The sequence below is a fragment of the Dipodomys spectabilis genome, unplaced genomic scaffold (genome assembly GCF_019054845.1).
Source record: "Dipodomys spectabilis isolate Male_0828 unplaced genomic scaffold, ASM1905484v1 ptg000002l, whole genome shotgun sequence".
NCBI lineage: Eukaryota > Metazoa > Chordata > Mammalia > Rodentia > Heteromyidae > Dipodomys > Dipodomys spectabilis.
This window is the reverse complement of record NW_024870679.1, coordinates 30,989,502-31,002,931: the sequence shown is the minus strand read 5'-3', so window position 1 is coordinate 31,002,931 and position 13,430 is coordinate 30,989,502.

The window sequence follows — 13,430 nt, the reverse complement described above, 5'->3', positions numbered from 1 at the left end:
TGTGATAACTTCATGCTATTTTCCAGAAATATTCCATAAGAGACACCACCACATTGCAGACTGCCATAAACGAATCACAGCTTCTAAACAATTATATGCAGAAATTTATTTTATGCCTTCTTTTACAAACAAATTAAATCTTGAGATTGTCTTACCACCAAGTACAGAAATTTGAATAATACATTTATGAAGGGTCTTATTTGCTGTGATTACAACTTAATTCCTAGTTTTTATATTACAGTACTATTTTTAGCTTTTCGATGAACCAACTTATCATTATATACATATCATTAAATTGTGACTTTAATAGCTTTTTTGCTACTGTGTAGAAGGAGGTCACAGTCACAATTTAAAATTCAATCATTATGTCCATAATTTGCAATGCTTACAAGGTTGGACATAGCTTTGTTTGCATCATCAGTTCAGAACTCCACAGTTTCAATTGTGCATTCCATGGACTACATGCTCATCTGGAGGCTAGACTGGGAATAATCTACTTAAAAGCTCAATGAGGTTGCTGCGTATCTAAGAGGTTTAGCTTTCAGCAGGCTAGCAGTTATTCTAGTTCCTAGACTTTCCTCACAGTGTTTTTTCACATGGTCACTTTCTTGTCAAGCTTAAAGGGAAAACCTCAATTTTCCTTCGGTCAAAATAACATTTTTCAAAGCACATTACTTCTTGAACCAACTCCCCTGTCCCTTTTCTTCTATTTGTTTTGCATCTAAGGTCTCTACTTTCCTTGGCTATCCTCAGACCGCAATTCTGCTTTATGTACTTCTCTAGTGGTGGGGATCAGAGGCTTCAAGCACCACACATAGGCAAGGCAGATGCTTATAGAAGAAGGTAATTAATCATGAGTCTGATTTCATGTATAACATGGGTATGAAATGATCTCACAGGGGGCTGGGAAGGTGGCTCAGTGGTAGAGCCTTTGCCTTTCATGCATGAGAGCCTGGGTTCGATTCCTCAGCACCACATAAGCAAAATGAAAAAAGCCGGAAGTAGGGCTGTGGCTCAAGTGGTAGAGCACTAACCTTGAACTGAAGAGCTGAGGGATAGCGCCCAGGCCCAGAGTTCAGGTCCCACGACCGGACCCCTCCCCCCGCCAAAAAAGAAAGAAATGATCTCACAAAGAAGCTGAAATGAATCAGTTAATCGAAGAAAGTTTGGTGTAGACTTAAGTTAATTTCTAGGACCTAAAACTAGACTAAGCCCACTTCAAATATTAAGCAAAGAACATATTACATGTGTAGATCTTGTTTCCTCTGCTACCTGGCTCATTTCGAATGCAGACTTTCAGTCAGATAGTGCATGCACTTTTGTCTTTAAGGTATTCTTCATTCTGACCTACAAATTCCAAAGAAATAGACAAAAAAGCATTGAAATTGTAAATGTAGTATGTCAAATGTGGCACTATTATGAGAAAGTGATGCATGTCTTTTTATGTGGCTGGACAAAGCATTAAGAAAGGTGAGTACAGACACGGATTTCTGGAATGTTGTAGGAAGTTTTGTTGGTAAGATTTAAGGTACAGTTTTTGAGCCAACTATTACAGGAGGCAATGGAGTTAACACAAAACACACTATTTCATTTCTACGGCTTAACTTTTAAATTATATGAAAGTATATTCCTTTGCAACACGTTTGCTCTATTTATAATACATCCACAACGTTATAAAGACATTGGCAACTTCTCTCCATGTGTTTAAATCTTCTCATATACAAACTTCTTACGCATTTAATTTGCTCAAATCTTGTGGCTAAATGGAGTAAAAAAAAAAAAACTTATTGATTTTTATTGGTATGTAATGGGTTTATAGTTAAATAAATTTTACAAAGCTATGGGTCTTTCATTATTAGCTTTGCCTTTAGCACTATTTTCCTATGATTAAATTCAAGTTCAGATAGCCTTATGCAATGTATGCCTGGTAGCAACACAAAAGTCAGTGTCTGCTGCATTATTCTATAGCTTATTCAATTTTAAATACAAAATAAATACAAAGTAGATAAAATATGAAACATAAAACACAGTCATTTAAAATTCACAATAAGAAAAGGGGAAAATAAAGTAGAGCAAAACTGGAATGTGTAGTTGGTACCAAATATCTAATAATCCCAGCATTCAGGAGGATGAGGCATTTAGATGATGAGTTCAAGGCCAACATTGGTAGACACTGTCTCAAAAAAACAAAAAGAACTTACAAACAAGAACTTTGAGCTAGCTATAGGAGAATATATCACACAGATAAATCTGCAACTTGACATTCTCTACGTAGGTTTAGGTGGGTTTTGCTTTAGCAATGACATTCTACAATGAGACACATGATTTGTGTAGTCATTTCTGTAATGTGCATTCCTTTCAGCTGGATTCTACACTGTTTATTTTTCCTGTTTTTCAGAGTTTCCCTGAAGTAAACAAAAATAATTTATAAAACTAAAATTAAATATGCCTTTTTGTAGAGCGAAATGGTTATAGCTTACAGATACGGTTTTATGTACTTTAATTTATTATATTGTTTTAAAGGCTATAATTGTGATGTTTCTATGTACATATAATCTGCTTTAATTATAGTTACCTGTTTTGTTCTTTCTTATCCCCTCTTTTTAAATGATTTCAGCATTCTTTTTTCATATATGTATATAATGTATTGTAATCATCTGGACTTGAAAGTGATGACCTCTGAAAATTAACTTTCTAATCATGCGAGATGTCATTGTCATTGTCAAATTTTCTACCAAATATTGATATCATATTGTGTTAGTGAGCAGTATAATTATAAACTGCTTTTTGTTACCTACTGTAAATATTCCAGTTAAAGTAGAATTTAGATTATTACATTTAAAATATTATTTTATTTTTATTATATCTTATTTTTATTATTTATTGCCTTATACACAGGGTAATGATACCTTTAAACAAAGCTTAAAAGATACATTTTCACAAAAGTTTTACTTTCCTTGAATCATCTGGAGCTAAATAAAAGAAAGATCTGTGGAACATGGGCAATAATCACACACAGACTTGGAAATAACTTTTTATCCCATATCAGATCATATTTAGTCAAAGATCACATTGAGAATTGGCAAATGGAAACTTGAAATTATAAAACAAACCCTTCTCACTTATCCTTGGAAAATTAGTAAGCAAAATATTCCTTATTTTTTATTCCTTTTTGTACTCCCTCCCCCCTCCTCTCTCTCTGTTTTGTTTTTGTTTTGTTCCATCCTGGGGCTTGAACTCACTGCCTAGGCACAGCTCCTGAGCTTTTATTTTTCCTCAAGGCTTACACGCTATCACTTGAGCCAGAGCTCCACTTCAGGCTTTTGGGGCAGTTTATTGGAGGTAAGAATCTTGCCAACTTTCATGCCTGGCAAGCTTTGAACTGTAATCCTCAGATCTTAGCCCCCTAAGTAGCTAGGATTATAGGTATGAGACACTGGTACCCAGCTTCCCTTTTATTTTTGTACACAATATTTTTTCTCCAATTTCGATAGCATCCATTGATTTATTACAGTTTATATTTAATTTTCTAACCAAGGACATTATCAAATGAGATTCTGTTCATCCTATTCATTCTGGCTAGGCTAGATTATCCCTATGGGAAGCCTAACATTAACCATACTTACCATTTTTAGTAGCATGCTGCAACTCAGATAAGCCTTTAGGGAAGATAAATAAGTATGTTGTGATACTTTCTCAGGAGATATAAATTATGCAGTTTAAATATTATGAGATTAAATTCTATTTCTTAAAATTATATATTTGAAACTACTAAATTGTGTTTTTCAGGGCTTTCCATAAAAAAAGATGGTGTATCTATATCTACTTGTCTTGGGTATATTGGCATTTACCAATGTGAAACATTCAGTAGAGAAATCATTTAGCAAATTTTGTTTTAGGAATTTTGTTCAATTCGAGGTGTATAGCTGCAACGTGCACTTTTGATACTCTAGAAAGCATACTGACAGTTTTAGTGTAAAGCATGTGAAACAAAGAAGAGATTCTAGTCCATGACTTGCATCCTTGTGAGCAGAACCCGAGAAAGTCACCTGGATGGGATGGTGTGTAACACTTTTTGGCATCATACAAACTGAGTCTCAGTTGTAATCTTCCACTTTCACACAAGCTGCTAGATTCCAAGAGATAAGATAGGAAGAGTTTACGTAATGCATACATGATCATAAAAGTGGAGCTATCTGGGTTCTAAGCATCAAGTTCAAGATGCTTAGTAAAAAATGGTAGGGGGCAGGTACCAATTCAGACATGAGACTCAAAGACAACATTTATTTCACTAGACATGGGGATTTTAGCACTTTTTGTCTTTATGTTGTATGGTTTTGTGTCCCTCTATGCCTAGAGTATAATTTGCAAAAATACTAAAGCAAAGGTATTAGCCATATTTACCACTCAGCAGAAATATAATTATTTAATTTGCATTTTATTTTCTAAATTCATTCTAGACCAGAGGGAGAAAAGAGAGAGAAACAGTGTGTGTGTGTGTGTGTGTGTGTGTGTGTGTGTATGTGTGTGTGTGTGTGTGTGTGTGTGTGTGCTAGAACTAGGGTTTTTACTAAGATCTTTGAACTCACAATATTTTTCTCACACGTGACACTCTACCATTTAATACTCACATCTAGTACCAGCTTCTTGTGATTTTATTGAAAGATACAAGTCTTTTAGGGATGGCAGATCTCAGCTCCTTTATAACTGGGACTATAGATGTGAGCTGCCAGTGTGTGGCGTTCTTAAATGGTAGAATATAAGCTAACTCAGAAGTTTGTATGAGCTAATCTCAGCTGACACTGTGGTAAATGTATGAGAAAATATTACTTCATGAAAGAAAAGATTTGCTGGGCACTGATGGCTTGTGCCTATAATTCTAGTTTCACAGGAGGCTGAGGTCTGAGAATCTTGGTTTGAAGCCAGCCTGAGCTGTAAAGACCCTGAGATTTATCTCCAATTAAACCACTAAAGCTGTATGTGGAGTTATGGCTCAAATGGTAGAGAGCTGACCTTGAGAAAAAGAGCGTAGGCTCGGAGTTCAAGCCCCATGCCTGGTACACACACACACACACACACACACACACACACACACACACCATAAATCCAAGAAATAACATTTATTTTGTCTAGTTTCATTGTCATGGGCCTTGACTGAGGCTGAAGCTGATCGTGATGGAAAGGACAGCTGCTTATCTCATGGTTGGTGGGAAACAAGAGAGCTAGGAGTGTACCCGATGTTTAAGACCCAGCCCAGTGACTACTTCCTCTAGTAGGTCACAGCTTTTAAAATTTCCACAACCACCCATAATAACTCCACTTGTGAGGAACTGTGTATCAAGCACATGAACCTGAGGGGGTTATTTCCTATTCAAAGCATAGCAGGGATTATGAGTGAAGAAGCATTTTCATCACATCTCCCACTACAATGATGACCTGCAGTAATTTGTGCTAAACCCCAAATGGCAAAAGAAAAGGCAGAGAAATTAAATTAGGTAAATGAAGAGGTGGGAAAGGGAGGTCAGATAAATCCACCAGGTAAAGACCAGTTATCTACATCTATTCATTATTCATTACCTAGACCAATTATTCTGAAAAGCTATGGCACAACTTGCTGTTCTTTGTCTGAATAGAGTGCTTAAAATAAAAAAGAACAATCTTGAAACATAGGAGATAAAATTAAAAGTAAAAGGGAAAGTGATGAATATAGACAGAAAATGTAAATTCAACCAAATTATAAATTCACTCCTAAAAGGAATTGATTACAGAGAAAGAAAATGGGATAAAATAAACAAAATCTACCTAGGAGGTAATCATGGTGATAAAGACATTGAAAAGGAAACTGAAGCTTATTGTGGTAGCAGTAATATTTCTGATGTTTATTATCAGGTAACAAAGGTCTTAAATACGGGCAAAATTATTTGGTAACCGAAAATTCAACATTCATATGTATGCTTTGACAGAACCAAATATCTAGTCTAATTCTCTAGATACAGAAATACCAAAATATACACACATAGTGTGGTTTATAATTTTTAAATCTGAGTATTATAGGGCCAGGTACCAGTAGCTCACTTGTAATCCTACCCACTCAGGAGAGAAAAATATAAGGATCATGGTTAAAAGCTAGCCTCATCAGGAAAGTCTGTGAGACTCTCAACTCCAATTAACTATAAAAAAAAAAAAATCAGAAGTGGGGCTGTGGCTCAAGTGGTAGAGCTGTAGCCTTGAGCACAAAGACTCAAAAACAGCTCCTAGACACACAAAAAAAAAAGGAACAAAGAAAGAAATTTGAGAGTTGTGGTAGAAGGATGTCAGTCAAGAATATATCAAATTGTCTACCTCATGTATTTGAATGTGAATCAAAACTATTGCTTTCTTTTTCACTTTGGTCGGTACAGAAGAAAAACAACAGAAGAATTAAATTCAAAAATTTTATCTTCAAAATCTATACAATCTGTTTCATTTTGAAATTCTAAAGGAAATGACGAGCAAATAAATTTTTAAAAAATCTGAATAGGTCTGCAAACTGAGTAACAGACCACATTTTCCCTAGCAGTTCAAACATGGGTCTCTGAATTTGCTAGACCAAGGCTCCACTACTTGGGCTCTGCTTCTACTCTTTTTTTCCTTTGATTAGTTTTTTTAAAATTTGATTTGTGTTCCCGCCCCCCTCGCCAAAGTTGTCAAGTTCGTTTTTTTGATATAACGACTTGTACATCTCATTGTTGCAATGGGTCCACCTGTATCCCTATTTAAATGATTTGTTTTAAAACAGGGTTTTGTGTTTATTCTCAGACTGTTCTGAATCTCAGTCTTTCTATTTATGCTTCCTACATTGAAATTTATTGTGTACAATAGGTTCTCACAAATTTTTTATCTGAGCTGACCTCAAACAGTGATCCCCCTCATCTAAATGAGCCACCAGGTCTAGCTTTTTATCATTATTATTCATCTTGGTAGTCCTAAAGCCTCAACCTTGCTATCACTTAAACTAATCTATGTGCCTGCAAAGAAATTACTCCCATTCCCTTCATTATTTAAAAGAAAGTCCAACATGGAGAATGAACATGTCAATAAGAAATTTTATTATGGAAGCCAAAGATGAATAGATGACAGATTCTAAGGCAAGTAGTTAAACATATAAATAGATGTGTGTTTCTGGAAGATGTGACTACATTAGCAGAATCCCTCAAAAGAAGGCAATCTTCAAATGATGAATCAGTCCCAAGCAGTGATTTACCCTGAGGCAAGAAAAAGGAGGATTCCTCATTAAACTGGTTGTGGAAAGAGAGATAAGGAAAAATTAAATATATGTGGGTATATATACATAAATATTTTGATATGTACTATTTATAATTATGTATTTTGTTTTAAAATTACTTCAAATTTTAATCGGACAACAACAAATATCAGAAATAGGAAACTTAATGGCACAAATTCTCTTATGTGTATATTTGTACATGTCAAGGAAGACTTATCTGATATGTAAACAGAAGTCCTGTATAACAGAGCAAACATCCTAAAAGTCAATCAATAAAAATCTAATTGTACATCTATACAATGAAATAAATAAGTTAGATTTCTCTTCCCTAAAGTACATGTAATTAAGTAAGAAAATCACTCTCTGAATGTCCCAATGTTTTTATATAAACATTTCCATAATAAAATAAGCAAATAATTATTTTCTGCTCTTGCTATACAACCTGAGATCTGGGATTAAAGAAGATTTTTTCCGTGAAATTACTTTTATATTTGTTGAATATCATATGTCACATTAATTTGTACGAGACAAACTTCTGATGACAAAGTAATTCTGAAGTAACTATGAAAATTGACTATTTGTACAGATATTTTCAACTAAATTATCTATCATGGGGTATAGTTATGTAACATAAGAATTAAGAATAGGCATTATCAGGATGTGGAAAATGTGCAGCTTGAAGACTTGAGACTGTTTTTACTATAACTAATATTTGGACAAAAGCATCATTTTGTCATTCAGAAGAGAATCCACAGATCAAATACTACAAAATAATTTTCCAGTTATATAGCTATTTGGAGCTTGACTGTTCAGACATTTGGGAGATAAAATAGGGAAACAGCCAGAAAATGTTGGATGAGGTAAGAGAATTGGCCAGAGGTCTCCAGATACTGAAGATCCATTAGAGGGCATTACACAATAGAAGTTGCCAAATGTTAAAATGTAACATGGAATGTTATCATTTTCAATGATCGGATTTTTCTAAAATAAAAGATAAAGCTCTTGGCTTTGCCTTAAAACATTTTAACCCTAGTCTTTGTGGCTTTCCAAAACTGTTTAAATTTACACGTGAATGAAAGGAATATGTTCTACTCTTGTGGGAAGATTGTTGGATGGCATCCTAAATTTATTGGGCCTTTTTTTCCCCCAATAAGTAAGTCAGCCCCACCAAGTTTGCCTACCAACTCATAGTTCCTCTTGCAGGTTGCCACAAATCAATGACTAAAATTCTTACCAGCAAAATTGGACTTCATGCCAACTAAAAGTAATATTTAAGAATTAAGTAGATTATGGAAGCATGTGGCTCAATTGACACTGTGTTTGCCTAGCAAGCCTAAAACTTTGAATACAAACCACATTACAATAAAAAGATGTTTTAAAAATTTTATATGATGGGAAGATAATAAAATTGTAATGCAACAGAAAGTAAAGAAGGTAGTGAATTCCTTTCCAAAAAATAAGAAAAAGACAAAAAATTAGTATGGGGGAAAAACTGGGAGAGAGTAAGGGAAAGGGATGACATGGTTTAAAAAGAAATGTAATCATTACCTGGCTCATGTAACTCTAACACCTCTGCACATTACCTCTACAATAACAAAACATATGTAAAACAAAATAAACATATAACACTTAAAAAGCAATAAAGGAATATGGAATATTACATCTCTTTTGGCCATATATTTATCACTTTAAATGTTCTAATATAGAAAAATCTACTTTTTTAAAACAACAAAAAGTTTTTTTTAATCTTCTATATTATATTTTTATTAGCTCAAACCATCCTACTATTGAAATTACTCACTCCAGTTTATACAGACATTTTCTCACTCTTTTTTTAGCATTTTTCCACATCACAACTGAAGAAACTTCCTAGGCCCAGTATTTCTAGTCTAGCGAAGCTCTCCTGTGATTTTCATTTATAAAATAAGTTTGAAATACTGAGTTCCATAGTGTCAAGCATTTGGTAAACACCATTGGTTTAGAAAGTCTTCTGAAGAAGATATTGAGTCTAATGGCGCAATGTCATAAATCCAGAAAAGAGTGAAACTACAAATTTAGATTAAAATCTTTTTTTTTTTTTTTAGCTAGAATCACTTTTCTATACATATATTTTTTTATTGTGAAAATAACATACAGAGGGGTTACAATTACATAGGCAAGGTAATGAGTACATTTCTTATCAATCATTGTTGGCTCCTCCTTTGTTTCCCCTTCCCATCCCTCATCCCTCCCCACCTCCCGCCACCTCCCCCACCAAATTTGTAAAGTTCTTTTTTCGACATAACATCTTGTACATCTCATTGTTGCAATGACCTCACCCCAGTTAGAATGGCTATGATCGAGAACTCTAATAACAACACATGCTGGAGGGGATGTGGGCAGAAGGGAACCCTACTGCATTGTTGGTGGGAGTGTAAACTTTTTCAACCACTTTGGAAAGCAGTATGGAAGTTCCTCAAAAGACTCCACATAGAGCTCCCCTATGATTCAGCAATCCCACTTTTGGGCATTTACCAAAAGGATCACAAACAAGACCATAGTAAAGCTACTAGCACAACTATGTTTATTGCAGCATTACTTACCATAGCTAAGATATGGAACCAACACAGATGCTCCTCAGTAGATGAATGGATCAAGAAAATATGGTATATACACACAATGGAATTCTATGCCTCCATCAGAAAGAATGACATTGCCCCATTTGTTAGGAAATGGAAAGATTGGAAAAAATTATATTAAGTGAACTAAGCCAGGCCCAAAGAAACATAAGTTCCATGGTTTCCCTTATTTGCAATAACTAGTATATATCTGTAACAAGCAGAAACGGTCAGATAAGTTGATGTTAGGTGAAAAGAACCCCAAGATAAGGACTCAAGTGGTTTTTCTTTCTTGCTATTATTTCTAAAATCATTTTGACTTTATAATTTTCTTCAGTAGAGCACAGCATTGACTTTGAAGAAAATGTTTCCTAATCCAAATTAGACAAATGGTAACCGGCCTGACACCTACATATGGAAATCAACTGTATATTTTGCTCTGAAAAACTACATGCTAACCAGACAAGGGAGTTACAGAATTGAGGAGTACTGACAATGTCTCTGCTATCATAAGTTTTTATTCATATAGAGAAAATAGTCTTTTTAAAAGATGAGTTTTAAGAGTTATATGTAAGAGAAAGATAATACAATTATAATGCAATGGAAAGTAAAGAATGCAGTGAAATCCTTATATTAATCCAGGGAAGCCTCTCTGAGACTTAAGTAGTAAAACCTAAATAGTACTTATGTGGAGGAGCCATTCTGCTTGGAGGCCCAGTGAGTGCAAATGCTCTGAGCAAGAACAAGGCTGGGGAAACTGAGAAATAAGAATACAATAGAGAGCTCTCTGTACACCTGAGCTTATGTGACATTAGTCTGAGAAGAAGGTTCAAGTCAAGTTATACAGAATTGAGTTAGAGTCTTGGGTTTTAAGTTAAACTCCACAAGCAATCACCAAATGCCTTCAATCTGGCATGGAAATAGGTGTTTTTATAAAAAGATTCTGAGAATGAATAAAGCATGAATTATGGGAGTCAGATAGTGGGGTAAAGAAAGATCTGTAAAGTATGTTTTTTTGTATATTACAACACTTAAATAGACCAGGAAAGAAAGGATGGCCACTGGAATCAGCCTGAAGAGAGTGGAAAATGTTGCTGAAGTCAGGCAATAGTGGATCAGATCTGTAATCCTAGTTACTCAGCAGGCTGAAATCTAAGGATCATGGTTTGAAGCCAGTACAGGCAGGAGAGTCCATGAGACACTTTGGTTCAATTAACCATCAGCAAACCAGAAGAGGCACCACGGCTCAAAGTAGTAGAGGGCTATCCTTGAGCAACAAAACTCAGGGACAGCACCCAGGCCCTGAGTTCAAAAACCAGGACTAACAAAAATAAGTAAATAAATAAATGGAAGGATGGAAGAAAGAAAGGAGAGGGAGGCAGGGGGAGAGAGAGAGAGAGAGAGAGAGAGAGAGAGAGAGAGAGAGAGAGAGAGAGAGAGAGAGAGATGCCTGAATTTGGGAAGACAGTTTCAGGAAAACTTGCCAGCAGATCAGGAGTGGGATTGAGGAAGAGTTGATATGCTTTCTCCCCTCTTCATTCGCTCTCTCCGTTGCTGTATCCCTTCCTCTGCCTGTTTTTGTATTTCCTCTTTCTTGCAAGGTGAGATACAGCATTTATCACATTCCTTACTCCTAGAGAACACAAGGCTTAAGATACTGTCTTTTTTTTAAATAAGTTTTTTATTGTGAAAATACTGTACAGAGGAGTTACAATTACATGGGCAAGGTAATGAGTACATGTCTTATCAAGCATTGTTGCCTCCTCCTATGATTCTCCCTTACCATCCCTTCCCTCCCATCTTCACAACTACACTCCTACAGCCTTCCTCACACCCCATCCACCCTCAATTGCAAATTTTGTTTTTCAACATAATGTGTTGTACACCTCATTGCAATGGGGTCAACCTATATCCCTATTTAAACATTTTGTTTTTTCCCTTACCCTCCCCAAATTATACCAACATCAAATACAGTGACAACAGGGGTTATACTTGGGGATGGGGACATACAAAGCAACAAAAAAATCACATGGTACCTTATAAATACATTAGAAAAGATAGCAACAAGGTAGAAGTAACACGAGGAAACTGCAATACCTGGATCCTGTGCTCTATCTTCACTGTTTCCAAAAAACGAGTCCATGCAAACAGCTAGAAAAGTAAAACAGTAAAGATTAGTTGAAAATAAAATAATAATAAGCAGAACTCCTACTATACAGGAAGAGTTCTAATGAGGATACTACCCTGGGTGTGTTGTGCAGGGATTAATAAGATGTCTCTAGGAGAAAGCTGTGTGACTGTCAAGGTCATTGGACAGCCCATGGGCAATATGATTGCCCCAGACACAATTAGATGCCCTACTGCAGGCTCTCTGAACTTTCTATGTGTTGTTCATTCCTTTTAACTGAATGCCTATTCCAGCATACACCCCTGAGATGAGTGATACAGAAACTCTATAGGAGAGGAGTGTTGTCTTGATTGCCCTTTTGGAATCTTTTCTGCTCTCAGAAGGTCACCAAGACAAGAGGAATGAAGAAAGAGACAAAGCCAGCTGATAGGGACAAATCCCCCTTCCCCTTGTTCACTTAGCTCTAGGGTTGGCAAAAGGCAATAGTAGGGAAAGGCTTTGAAAGTGAGATTCCTGTTAGAATTGTTCCTAAAGCCAATGCAGTGTCAGTTAATTGAGAGTTTTAAGCATGATCAACTTTGAGTATTAAAATTATTTTGGCTTTTGAAGTTTAAATCAGAGTGAAAGCTATCAGAAAAATTAATTCAGAAACTGTGATGCATTTTTCTTTGTTTTTTTTTTATCTTTCTTTTTCTTGGAGGAAGGGGATAAACTTGATAATCATTAAGCATATAAAGTTTTGATTATGTTTTATTTTTCCTTCATAGTCAGTCATGGGTAAAGTCAATGTCAAAAAAAAGGGACATAAATTCAACTCACAGTTTTGGTTTTTCAGTTGAATACTTTATGCAATGAAATAATGTGAAAATGTGCCTGGATGCTGCCTGATAGAGGGAAGGTTCCATTTTTTATATGTAAAAGTTACCTTTATATGCACAAAATAAATTATAAGTGCTATGCCACTTTAATCAATCTGTATTGCTAGAAACCAGGCTCTATAGCTATTAAAAGACTTCTACTTCCCAGTACCTCCTCATGCCATGCAGCTTAGTCACGCCTACTTGAGCACATGGAGGCATGAATAAACTTTAAAGGAGAAAGAGGAATTTGCCTTCACTGGTTTTGTAAACACAGCAGTGGATGTGTTTGCCCTAAAGGGAGAGATCTGCCACTTTGTAAGTTAAGCCTGAGTGAATTGCAGGGCTTCTAGACAGATACTCAGGAAACATGTTGGCAAAGTTTTAAAATAAACTCATTACGCTTCTCCAAGAGCACAAAATACAGAGAGAAGCTGGCTACTAGGGATGAAAGGCTGAAAAGCTCAGATTGAATAGTATGTGCCTTTTTGTGATCATTGAAGCCCATGGAAGTCACTTTATTTTTTAAATTAGCAATCAAAATTAAAGCAGTCAAGAGTGCCCACCCAGTTCAAGGTCAAATG